The sequence below is a fragment of the Pan paniscus genome, chromosome 17, assembly GCF_029289425.2.
Source record: "Pan paniscus chromosome 17, NHGRI_mPanPan1-v2.0_pri, whole genome shotgun sequence".
Classification (NCBI taxonomy): Eukaryota; Metazoa; Chordata; class Mammalia; order Primates; family Hominidae; genus Pan; species Pan paniscus.
Window position 1 is genome coordinate 74,114,486 of NC_073266.2, and position 14,245 is coordinate 74,128,730.

The window sequence follows — 14,245 nt, forward strand, 5'->3', positions numbered from 1 at the left end:
ATCTACCAGATCTAGACATACAAAAGTCAGAGACTTGAGGATCCAAAATCTCAGCGAGAAGAGAGAAGTAGAGAACAAATGTTGACACACGGCTGATTTTTCCCTCAAGACATTTGCCAAATTATGAAACTGTGTTAGATTAGAAGTAAGAAATTAAGAAAACTCTGAAAAATAGAGTATTCCTCAGTCTCACAGTGTCAAGGAGAAACAGTTGAAGTTCAGTCTTACAGGGAAGGGGCCTCAGTACCTATTAGGTTGGCGCAAAAGTAATTTCAGTTTTTGCCATTACTTTTAAATCAAAATTCCTTTTTCACCAACCTGATACATCAGGCTGCCTGGACTCGGCTTAGTTACTCATTGGATAAGGTAAACTGCCCCACTATGTCCACTTAGCAGACAGTGTAAATCCATTCTGTAGGAAGATAATATTACCCAGACCCTTTACAATTGTTCATCTGCAATGTCTGAAATGCAACAGATATTAAATAAATATTAATAAAATATATTAGGCATACCAAGAGATAGAACCAAATGACCAAAATCCAAGAGAAAAAAAAAAAAGTAGAAACAACCCCAAAAGTGATTCAGATATTAGAGTTAGCAGAAAAGGACTTTAAAATAAGTACAATTGCTATGTGGAAATGGACATGGGAAATTTTTTTAATTATATAAAAAGATGGAGAATATCATCAGAGAATTGGAATCTATTGAAAAGAATCCAATAAAAATTCTAGCAATGAAAAGTATAAATGCTGAAATTAAGAACTTGATAGATAAATTTAACAGAAGATTAGAACACCAGAAGACAGAATAAGAGAACTGAAAGATGTAGAAAATCTACATTAGAAAATATGTAGACTGCAATGCAAAAAAGTAAAAGGAGAGAAAACACAGAAGAAATGGTAAGACACAGTAAAAAGGACTGGTAAGCATTTAATTGGAATTAAGAAGGAAAGAAGAGAGAAAATGGAACAGAAAATGGGCAAATAATTTTTCACACTGTTAAAAGACTTTAAAAATTATAATTCTATATTGTGGATTTTATAACATTTAAATTATATGTGACAATATTAGCACAATTGATGAAGGCTAAGTAGAACCATAAAGTTACGAGTTTCCTATATTTTATGCAAAGTAGCATAATATGTTAAATCTAAGTGATACATTAAAGATACATGATGCAGTCCCTAGAGCAATCATAAAAAAGAAATTTAAAGGGAATTAGGATAAATTCTGATTAACACATAAGGACACAGGTGAAAAAGAACAGAAAAACTAAACACATATGAGACAACTAGAAAACAAATAGCAAAATGGTTGACCTAAATAAATCATATCAATAAGTACTCTAAATGTAAATAGAATAATTCCAATTTAAAAAGCAGAGATTTTTCACACTGGATTAACAAAGACCCATCTAATTGCTTTCCACAAGCGATATATTTTAAATACAAAGACACAGATATATGGAAAGTAAAAAATTGGGAAAAGCAATGCCATGAAAACAATCAGAATAAAGATAGAAGGACTATACTCCTAACTTCAGACAAAATAAACTTCAAGACAAAGAGTATTACCAGAGATATAGAGAGACATTTATGATTAAAGAATCAATCCATCAGAAACACATAAGTTATATGGGCTTAAGTCAAATGTACAATCATAGTTGGAGTTATTACACTACTCTCTCAAAATTTAACAGAATAGGCTGGGCCAGCGGCTCACACCTGTAATCCCAGCACTTTGGGAGGCCAGGGCAGCTGATAGTTTGAGCTCAGGAGTTCAAGACTAGCCTGGGCAACATCGCAAGACTCCACCTCTACAAAAAAATTAAAAATTAGCCAGGTGTGGTGGTGTGCACCTGTACTCCCAGCTATTTGCTGGGGCTGAGGCAGGAGGATCACTTGAGCCTGAGGGGTTGAGGCTACAGTGAGCCAGGATCACATCACTGCACTCCAGCATGGGTGACAGAATGAGACTCTGTCTCAGAAAAAAGGAGGTGGGGCCAGGCATAGTGGCCCATGCCTGTAATCTCAGCACTTTGGGAGGCTGAGGCAGGCAGATCACGAGGTCAGGAGTTCGAGACCAGCCTGGCCAAAATGGTGAAACCCCATCTCTATTAAAAATACAAAAAGTAGCCAGACGTGGTGGTGTGCACCTGTAATCCCAGCTACTCAGGAGGCTGAGGCAAGAGAATCGCTTCAATCCAGGAGGCGGAGGTTGCAGTGAGCCGAGATGACGCCATTGCACTCCAGCCTGGGTGACAGAGCAAGACTTCATCTCAAAAAAAAAGAAAAAAGAAAAAGAAAAAAGGAGGTGGGGGGATTTAATAGAATAACAAGTATTGAAGTAAGGATGTAAACCACCTAAGCAACATCATCAACCATCTTGATCTCATTGATAAATTATAAAGTACTCAACAACTGCAGAATATACATTCTTTTGAAGTGCACATAGAACATTCATCAAGATAAACTGTTATGCTGGGACATAAAATGAGTCTCAAAAATTTCTAAAAGATCAAAACTTTAGAGTATGTTCTCTTACAGAAATGGAATTAAACCAAAAATCAACAAAAAAGATATCTAGAAAATCCCCAAGTATTTGGAAATTAAACAATATATTTCAAAATTACCCAGAATCAAAGAATAAATTATGAGAGAAACTAGAAAATATTTTCAATTAAGTGATGATTTAAAATTATCCAAAATTTTTGTATGCAACTGAAGCTTAGCTCAGTAGCAAGCAAAGCTCAGTAGGAGGTTTATAATTTTAAATGCTTATATTAGAAAAGAAGAAAGATTACTATTTATGATCAAAGTTTTTACATTAATAAGATAGAAAAAGAAAAGCAAATTTAAGTAGAAACAAGATAATAAAAAGAAGTGTGTATGTAAATCAGTAAAATTTTAAAATGACAAAACGATTGAGAAAATTAATAAAATTGATAACTCCATTTACCAGCTTAATTTACAAAGAGAGAGAAAGAGAGAAAAAGATAAATGACCAAAAATGGGAATGAAAAGCTGGTCAGCACTATAGAGCTTGCAGATATTCAAGGATAATAGGGGATTATTATTTAAAACCTTATGCTAATAAATTTGACAAATGAAAGACAAATCTCTTGGAAAATAAAATTTACAATTTTGTTTACAACAAAAAAGTTAAACTCAAGGTCATATAGAAAATCTCAATAACCCTAATATCTATCAAATATATAAAATAGGTGTTTTTAAATGTACATATATTTAAAGATGTACTTCTAAATGTTTATATATTTAAAGATGTATTTTACATGTATACGTATTTTAAAAGCTTCTCACCAAGAAACTGGTGAGTTCTATGAAACATTTAAAGTATAACCAGAAAAACCCTATCAAAACCTAGTAAAGAAATATCCTTAATAAGCATAGGCACAAAAGATCCTTATTACACTATTAGCTAATTTGATTGACCAATATATGAAAATAATATTTCATCAAGACCAAAAGCAGTTAATCCAAGGAATGCAAGGTTGGTCTAATATTTTAAAAATTGATTTATACTATTCACCATATTGAGAAAACAAAGAAACACATAATCATCTCAATAGATGCAGAAAAAGTACTCAGCAAAATTTATCACCAATTCATGATTCTTTTTTAACTTCAAGAAAATTTGAAATAGAAACTTCTTCAATTTCATAAAGGACTTTTTTTTAAAACTTACAACTAACATCTCTTAGTAGTGAAACACTGAATACTATCCCCCTAAGATCAAGAATAAAGCAGGATTATCTACTTTGTCTACTTTTATTTAGTATTGTACTGAAATTCCTAGGCATTGCAATAGGCAAGTAAAGGAAATCAAAGGCACAAACTTAGGTAAACTGAGGAAAGGAATAATTAAAACTATTTGCATATGACATGATTGTTTACATAGAAAATAATAAGAAATGTATAAAAACCATTAAAACTAATAAAAAAGTTTATTAAGATGACAGACTAAAGGTCAATATACAAAAATGAACTGTATTAGTATATGCCAGCAACAAAACAATTGGAAAATGAAATGTTAAGTCTAATGAATGAAGGGCCTCCATGCTGAAAACTATAAAACAATGCATTTAGAAATTAAAAATCTAAATAAATGGAAATAATTACATATATGTATACATCTACACATAGATACATATATTAATACACATATCTATATACTTATATCTACCCATGTATATGGGTAGATGTAGATACATACCTACTATATACATAGATTGGAAGACTCAATATAGTTAAGTTGTCATATTCAAGGTAATCCAACTAGAAAGCTTTTTTAAAAAAAAGAAATTGATGAGCTGATTCTAAAATGAAATGCAAAGGGCCTAGAGTAACTCAAACAATCTCAAGAAGAAAATTACAGTAATTGGCCAGGAGTGGTGGCTCACACCTGTAATCCCAGAACTTTGGGAGGCTGAAGTGGTTGTATCACTTGAGGTCGGGAGTTTGAGACCAGCCTGGCCAACATGGTGAAACCTCAGCTCTACTAAAACTACAAAAATTAGTTGGGCGTAGTGGCAGGCACCTGTAATCCCAGCTAATTGGTAGGCTGAGGCAGGAGAATCACTTGAACCTGGGAGGCAGAGGTTGCAGTGAGCTGAGATGGTGCCATCGCATTCCAGCTTGGGCAACAAAGCGAGAGTCAGTCTCAAAAAAAAAAAAAAATTACAGGAATTATACTACCTGACTTCAAGACACACTACAAAGCTACAGTAATCAAGACAGTGTGCTAGTCACATAACGGTGGACAAATAAGTCTATGGAACAGAATAGAGAGTCCAGAAACACATTTATGTAGTTAATTATTTTTTACTAAGTTGCAAAAGCAATTTAATAAAGAAAGGAAAGTTTTTCTAACATACTACAAAATTTGATAGTCTTGTGAATAAAAAATGAACCTTTACCTACTTGACACCACATACAAAAATTAATTTCACATGGACCATAAACATTGAAACAGTTAGGCTTACTGTCCCCACCCAAATCTCATCTTGAATGCAATCCCCATAATACCCATAATCCTCACAGGTCAAGGAATAGACCAGGTGGAGGTAATTGAATCATGCAGATGGTTTCCCCCATGCTGTTCTCGTGATAGTGAATGAGTTCTCACAAGATCTGATGATTTTATAAGGTGCTCTTCCCCTTTCGCTGGGCACTTCTTCCTACTGCCTTGTGAAGAAGATGCCTTGATTCACCTTTGCCTTCTGTCATGATTGTAAGTTTCCTGAGTCCTCCCCAGCCATGCTGAACTGTGCGTCAATTAAACCTCTTTCCTTTATCAATTACCCAGTCTCAGGAAGTTCTTTACAGCAGTATGAAAATGGACTAATAGAGACATAAACTTAAAAAATAAAAGTTTACAGCTTTCAGAAGAATACATACAAGAATATCTTTGTGAATTGTGAGTAACCAAAGATTTTCTAGACAGGATCTAGAAAACTATAACTATAAAAGAAAAATATGTATAAATTAAATGCCATCAAAATAAAAAATTCTGTCTATTCAAAATTTTTGTCTATTCATTAAGGAAATGAACAGGCAAGCCATTGGAAGAGGATATTTACAAAACTATCATCTAATACAGAATATGTATTCAGAATACAGATGGTCTCTGACTTACGATGGTTTGACTTAATGATTTTCCAATTTGATGATGGGCTTATAGGGGTATTAAATGCATTTTCAACTTAGCTTTATCTGTATATACCCCCTTTATAGGTCAAGGAGCATCTGTATATAAAGAAATCCTATAATGTGATAATAAAAAGACAAACTACCCAATAAAAATTATCAATTTTACAAAAGTACAGCTAGGTAGAAGGAATAAGTTCTAGTGTTCTATAGCACTATTGGGTGACTGTAATTAACAATTTTTTTTTTGAGACAGCATTTCACTCTATCACCCAGATTAGAGTGCAGTGGTTTGATCTTGGCTCACTGCAGCAATGACACCTCAGCCTCCCAATCCACTGGGACTATAGGCGTGTGCCACCATGCCCAGCTAATTTTTTAATTTTTTGTAGAGATGGGGTTTCACCATGTTGCCCAGACTGGTCTCAAACTCCTGGACTAAAGCGATCCTCCAGTCACAACCTCCCAAAGTGCTGGGATTACAGGCATGAGCCACCATGCCCAGCCATATAGTTAACAATTTATCATATATTTTCAAATATCTAGAAGAACACATCTTGACTGTTTCACACAAATAAATTATAAATGTTTGAGGTGATGAATATGCTAATTACACATGGTCTATACATGTATCAAAATATCACTGTATCTCATAAATGTGTACAATTATTATGACAAAACACACAATAAAAGCAAAAAAAAAAAAATCCAGTCAACACATGAAGAGATACTTGGCATCATTAGTCATCAGAGAAATGCAGATTAAAACCATAATGAAACTCCTGCATATAACCCCTAGAATGGCTAAAGTTAAAAAGACTGAAACACCAAACACTGGCAAGGATGTAAAGCAATTAAACCTCTCGTACAATGTTGGCTGGAGTGTAAAATGGCCATTTACTTTTGGAAAAGATGTGGCAGTTTGTTTTTAAAGTTAAACATTTGCCTATCCTTTGATCCAGTAGTTCTACAGATATTAGCCAAGAAAAACAAAAGCCTACATCCTCAAAAAGACTTGTAAAAGATAGTTCATAGACGCTTTATTAGTAATAGACCAAAGCTGGAAACAACCTAAATGTCCTTCACTGGGTGAATGTATAAATAAATTGGCATGTTCATACATACAATGAAACACTACTAAGCAATAAAAAAATAAACTACTGAAACATGCAACACCATGGATAATCTCACATACATTTGCTAAGGCAAGATGTTGATACAGAAGAATACACATTTTATGATTTCATTAATATGAAGTTCTAGAACAAGCAAAACAAATCTATGGTGAAAACATCAAAAACAGTGGTTGGTTTTAAGGTTAGGAGGACTAATGGGGAAAGAAATATAATTAATTGGACATTTGATGCATATGATAATTTGTGCATTTCAAGGTACGTAAATTTTACTTTTATGAAACACTGAATAAATAAACTCTAGTTAGTAGGTTTCAATTTTCTGGGGTACATATTAGCATCTTTAAAACTACTTCCTGTATTCTTGGCTTGAGCAAATGTGTCAATATACTGAGGATAATGGTAGCCAGTTTTTCATATGAGAAATTGACTTGCAAATACAGACACGAGGAAGTCTAGAATGTTCTCTGTGCTCTTGGATTGGACTTGAAGGAAGGTATCAGTATGAAGTTGTTTTTTAAAAAAAGGATATTGAAATAAAAATGTGTTTGTTTACATATGTGCATAAATATTTCACCCTATTCTATTCCATTTCCTATCTCTGCCCATTGAGAGGGCCTAGAAGCAAAGACATACAAGTGGGAATAAACATAGCTAACACTCAGATCTTGGTTTCTCAGCATCATTCTCCACTAAAAGGAACCACTTACTGAATAAATCAGTGATTCCAGGCTTGGGTTAGGGGCAGGAGATGGGGGTGGCAGGGAGTAGAGAAAGAGCTTGGAAAACTTTATGCCACAAAGTTTAAAAAGTACTCAAAGAATCTCGGGGACGTGTCAAATCAACATGAGTGCCAACTGGCAGAGGCTCTCACAGAACAAATCTGGGGCAATATAAGCATAAAAAAAAGATATAACCCATTAAAAAATTAGAATCCATAAGCCTGTGCTGATATAAATATTAAATGAATAAATCAATAAACAGGGGAAAAGGAAAAGGTCTTCCATATGGTAAACTATCAATAGAAAGATGGAAGAATGGAATTACAAAATCATTAATGGATGCTAAAATTAGCAAGTGAAATGTTGGTAAGGAAAAGGATATTCACGTATCTCAAATTAGCTTTCAAGAAAAATACTTTTTGTTTTCTTTTAGACGGAGCCTCACTCTGTCACCCAGGCTGGAGTGCAGTGGCACGACGATCTCAGCTCACTGCAGCCTCCACCTGCCGGATTCAAGCGATATTCTCCTGCCTCAGCCTCCCAAATAGCTGAGATTACAGGTGCGTGCCATCACGCCCAGCTAATTTTCTGTATTTTTAGTAGAGACAGGGTTTCCGCCATGTTGGTCAGGCTGGTCTCAAACTCCTGACCTCAGGTGATCCGCCCACCTCAGCCTCCCAAAGTACTTATTAATTACAAAGGGAAAATTGGCAGACTCCACTTTTACCAAGTCATCAAATCTAATATCACCAATATTGAAACAGACACCATGTGCGTCCTGAAAAGATGTACAGGGAAAGGCACAACATCACTTTGGTAGTATTTCTGAAAACATGTATAACCTGGATCTTATCATGAGGAAATATCAGAAAACCCCAAACTGTGGGTAATTCTCCAGAATCAGTGTCAGGTTAAAATATGTAAGGGCCCACTTTTTTTTGAAAACTTAAAAAAAAATACCTTTTTAAGTTACAGGCACATTATGGTGGATCAACAATATTTCCTTGCTTTGATATTTTTAAATGTGAAAGGATATTTATAGGCAGATAACCCGAAGCTGAGAGCTAATATCATAGAAGAGTGAACATTTTTAAAAATCATAGGGCCAACAGCATGAATTGAAGCTAAAAGTTTATAAGGTATTACATTGGCATGGAAACAATATTCCTACTGCTCTCCCCGGTTAAACAACACTAATTGAGGTACACGTGGAAACTAGAAGGTATCTGGGGATATAGTTCAGTGTGCAGAGTGAGAATTCTAGTTCATCTCAAATGTCGGTTTTAATTCTATCATTTCAATATTCAGCGAAAGTATATGAAAAAATTAAAGATTCAGCTTCAAGAAGTTTACACACAACTACATTTTTTCTTTTCTTTTCTTTTTTTTTTTTTAAGACAGAGTCTCACTCTATTGCCCAGGCTGGAGTGCAGTGGCACTATCTCAACTCACTGCAACCTCTCCGCCTCCCAGGTTCAAGCGATTCTCGTGCCTCAGCCTCCCGAGTAGCTGGGATTACAGACACATGCCACCATGCCCGGCTAATTCACAACTACATTTTGAAGAGGTAGCCACAGTTTCAGGCAGCCAGGGGACAGCAAAGAAAATTAGACTGCCATACCAGTCCAAGGAAGATCATAAGACCAGAAGTCCATTGAGGAGGCAATTTCATGCAGGGAGAAAATTATCAACACCAAATACATCTACATAATATAAAAACTATAATTACTGTTACCTTTGTTGTTAGGGGTATATGTGTGTGTGTGTGACTGTCTAGATTCAGTGCTAGTTTTTAACGTTGGCCAAAGACCAAAGGCCATAGATAAAGCCTTTATCTAAAGCATTATCTAATGAAAAAAGCTGTATGAAGTATTCAATCTCTTCATTTTAAGTTATATAGAAATTTAGAATCTGTTGTGATAAAACTCCTGACAGATGATTTTCTTTATGACATTAGATTGAAAACAAATTCAGACCTATGTTCAAGAAAGGAACTTAGATGTTGATTTGTAACATGCCCATGTTATGATTTGTAATTTTAAAAAACACTACTTGTAATGTAGTCTTGCAGTTATCTTCAAAAATGCCATGTAAAAAACTGTATTAAATCATAAGTCTGTAGATCAGGTTCTCAGTCTTCTTTTTGCCTACCTTTCTTCCTTTGAGCAAAGTCTTATTTAACAAATTCTGATTCTTGAAGTTCCTTGTCTTGGAATCATTAGTTTTTTTTGTCTGTTTGTTTGTTTTTCTTTGGTTTGTTTGTTTTTGGTACAATTTGGTGCCCAAAAATCCTAAAAAAGGGGCAGCAGGAGTTTGAACTACTTCAGCTCTGAAATTTAATTACGTGGATATAAGCCTCTCATTCTTAGGAGAATCAGCAATCTTTCTCACATCTGGCATGAGAAATATAGTATTTTAAGCCATTGGTGCTACATCTGTCAAAGCCATGTGCTTTTCCTAATTGTGGTAAGGAATAAGTAGTAATAATTGCATATAAATTCCACTCCCACCCCCCAGTTTTTGTTGCTTTTCATTTCTTTACTTTTTAACTCCTAAGAAAATAATGTTTCTAATTTTAAGGTGTAGGAATCTTAAGGTATTGTTTTTGGCTTTTGAAGTATAGTAGGTGATTTCCAATGATGAATGAAAATCAATTAAGCAGTTAGACCAATCAGGGAGATTAAAGAAGACTTACTTGGTTAAGGTGGAGTCTGCCTATTTTTCCCATGAAATTAAGTTATTTGGGGAGGTGTATTTTGAGATGTGTAAATATCATGTTTTTCCTCAAACTTTCATTCACTAGGTTTAGCATACATGAATGATTTTCTAACTACATCATTCCTTACACATTTACTGGTTGATAGCCCACTTAAGGATTGAGACCTTTATTCTCCAGAAGGCATGAGCTAATCTTTATTATTTTATAGGTAAGACCAGCCTATCAGGAGAATGGTGACTGCATTAAATAAGCTAAAGTTTTTGGAAAACTAAGTACTGAAATAACTTCCTACCTGTAAACGTATTCTCCAAGTGGAAGATTAAAATATTCATTTGGCATGTAAAAGTTTAGTTCAAGAATTATAAATATTGAGCTGTGAAAATGTTCTATGTATATAAACACTTATAAAAGTACAACTGAATCACAAATTTCCCTGGGTTCAAACTAATCTCTTTTTTTTCCAATATCCCTTTCTCTTCTTTAAAGCCCTTTAAAAGCAAAAGGGGCAAGGAATCTCCTGTATTTCATTGATTCTGAGATTCTATAGACTGCAAGAAGTCTATTTAGAAAGAACAGTCAATTAAACTGTGATGACAAAAAATTGAAAGATGCATATCAACTTTAAAAATGTTTTTTAAAAGGGAGAGAAGTTTCATCTTAAAATAGATGACAACTTTAAATGACTTCAGAGACTCTAAGCCAAAATATAAACAGCAAAGTACTACGATGTTCATCCATAAGCTAGTAACTAGTAGTCCTTGAAAGGATACAGAGGAAAAAAAACCAAAAGGCAGAAAAGGCCCTAAACCCCTTTCTTTAGCTAAATTATTCTTTACAGAATTTATAAAACATTTAAAGATTTTCATTGAATTAAAATTTTTCATGAAAAATCAAAGAGTCATAAAATAGGAGGGCAAATTAAACATAGCAGAATTTCATATTTTGGTTTATAAATGATGCCTTTTATCCATGTGGGGGGTGTGTGTTTGTATGTATCATCACAAAAGTAAATTGCAAGTAGTTTGTCATTCATTCATGTAAGTTTCATTGCATAAAGATTATACTTTAAACATTTCTTACATTTGCTTTATAATTAAAAAAAACCTCTTAAGTATGTAAAAGTATAAATTGAATGTACAAGCGAACTTGTATAGATTTTTTTTTTTAGTTCAGATAACATTGCAAATATGAAGACCCCTGTATTAGTCCATTCTCACACTGCTATAAAGAACTAACTGAGACTGGGTAATTTATAAAGAAAAGAGGTTTAATTGACTCACAGTTCCACAGAAGTCATGGCTGGGGAGGCCTCAGGAAACTTACAATCATGGCGGAAGGGTGAAGGGGAAGCAAGTATGTCTTCATGTGGCAGCAGGGAAGAGAGAGTGGGCAAAGGGGGAAGTGCTACACACTTAAAAAAAAAAAGCAGATCTCATGAGAACTGTATCACAAGACAGCAAAGGGGAGGTCTGCCCTCATAATCCAATCACCTCCCACCAGGCCCCTCCTCCAATTTGACATGAGATTTGGGTGGGGACACAAATCCAAACTATATCAATCTCTAAACTGAGGGTCACATTCAGATGAAATCTTTCTCTCCCTAATTTACTATTACGCTAATCATGTATAATTTGCATTGTTTTTATTTTTATTTACTTTTTGATAGCCTTACTGAGATAAAATTCACATATCTTACAGTTCCTCCATTTAAAGTGTAGAATTCAATGATTTTTAGTATATTCAGATACGCACAACAATCACAATAAATTTTAAAACATTTCTACCACATTTAAAAGAAATCCAAGGCCGGGCGTGGTGGCTCATGCCTGTAAGCCCAGCACTTTGGAAGGCCGAGGTGGGCGGATCATCTGAGGTCAGGAGATCGAGACCAGCCTGGCCAACATGGATGGATACACCATGTTTTGTTTATTCATTTGTCCATTGATGAACATTTGGGTTGTTTCCACTTTGGGGCTATTATGAATAATGCTGCTATAAACATTCAGGTACAAGTATTTCTGTGGGCATACTATTTTTTCCTCTTAGGCATAAAACTAGAAATGGAATGATTGGGTCACATGGTAAATCTATGTTTCATCCTATAAAGAATTGTCAAACTGTTTTCCAAAGGAGCTGAACCATTTTACATCCCCACCAGTAGTGTAGGAGGGTTGTGACTGCTCCACATCCTCACCAACACTTGTTGTTGTATGAATTTTTGATTCTAGCTACCCTGTGGATATGAAGTGGTATCTCATTGTGGTTTTGAATTGCATTTTTTCTGATGACTAAGGCTGTCTAGAATCTTTTCAATTCATATTGCCTGTTTTTAAAATTGGGTTGTTCTTGGCTGGGCATGGTGGCTCATGCCTGTAATCCCGGCACTTTGGAAGGCCGAGGCAGGTGGATTGCCTGAGGTCAGGAGTTCAAGGCCAGCCTCGCCAACATGGTGAAACTCTATCTCTACTAAAAATTTAAAAAGTAGCCAGATGTGGTGGCAGGTGCCTGGAATCCCAGCTACTCAGGAGGCTGAGGCAGGAGAATCGCTTGAACCCAGGAGGCAGAGTTTGCAGTGAGCCGAGACTGCGCCATTGCACTTCAGCCTGGGCGACAAGAGCAAGACTTCATCTCAAAAAAAAAAAAAAAAAAAAAAAATTGGGTTGTTCTTATTATTGAGTTTTAAGAGTTCTTTATGCAGTCAAAACACCAGTCCTTTGTCAGAGATACAATGTCCAAATATTTTCTTCCATTCCGTAGGTTGTCTTTTCACTTTCTCGATAGTGTCCTTGAAGCACAAAAAGTTTCAATTTTTATGAAACTTCGATTTACTACTTTTTCTTTCTTTGTTCATACTTTTGGTCATATATAAGAATCCTTTGCCAAATCCAAGGTCATGAAGATTTGCCTGTATGTTTTTTTACAGGAGTTTAGTAGTTCCAGTATGACACTGTCTTGATTGCTATTGGTTTGTAAAAAGTTTTCAAATCAGGTAGTGTGAGTCCTCCTTTGTACTTCTTTTTCAGGATTGTTCTGGATATACTGGATTCTTTGAAATTTTATATTACATTCAGCTTGTCAATTTCTATATAGAAGTTGGCTGGAATTCTGACAGAGATTGCATTGAATCTGTAGATCAGTTTGGGGAGGATTGCCATGTTAATAAAGTTTTCTGATTCGTGACCACATGTGACCACAGGATGTTTTCATTTATTTATATCTTAATTTCTTTCAACAATGTTTTGTAATTTTCAGAGTATAAGTTTTACACATCTCTTAAGTTTATTCCTAGTTTTTTTGATACTATCGTGAATTGTTTGCTTAATTTCATTTTCAGATTGTTCATTGTGTGTAGAAATACGATTTTATTTTTTTGTATATAGAACCTTTATCCTGAAACCTCGTTGAACTCATATTAGTGCTAGGTGGATTCCTTTAGGATTTTCTACATACAATATTATGTCTTCTGTGAATAGTTTTACTCCTTCTCTTCTGATCTGGATGCTTATTTCTTTTTCTTGACTTATTAACCTGACTAGAACCTCCAATACAATGTTGACTATAAGCAGTGACAGCAGACATCATTTTCTTTATCCTGATCTTAGCAGGAAGTACCCAGTCTCTTACCATAAAGTGTGATATTAGCTGTGGGCTTTTGATAAATGCCTTTATCAAGTTAAGAATGTTCTATTCCTCATTTGTTGAGTGTTTTATCATGAAAGGGGTTTGGATTTCTAGTGTGTCTATGTGCTTAAATAACTTTGCTTAATAACTTTGGATTAATATTGTACTAAGGTAATCAATAATCTATGTTTTATCTAAATATACCTGATCGTGCCACTACACTCTAGCCTGGGCAACACAGTGAGACCCTATCTCCAAAAATGAAATAAAATAGTAAAATAAATCTGAGATACTGTTCTGGGTGAGAACTGCTATACATAACAAATGGCTTGTAAATCTTCTAAAGAAGCTTATCTCATTCCATAAAATAAGTTACCAGCT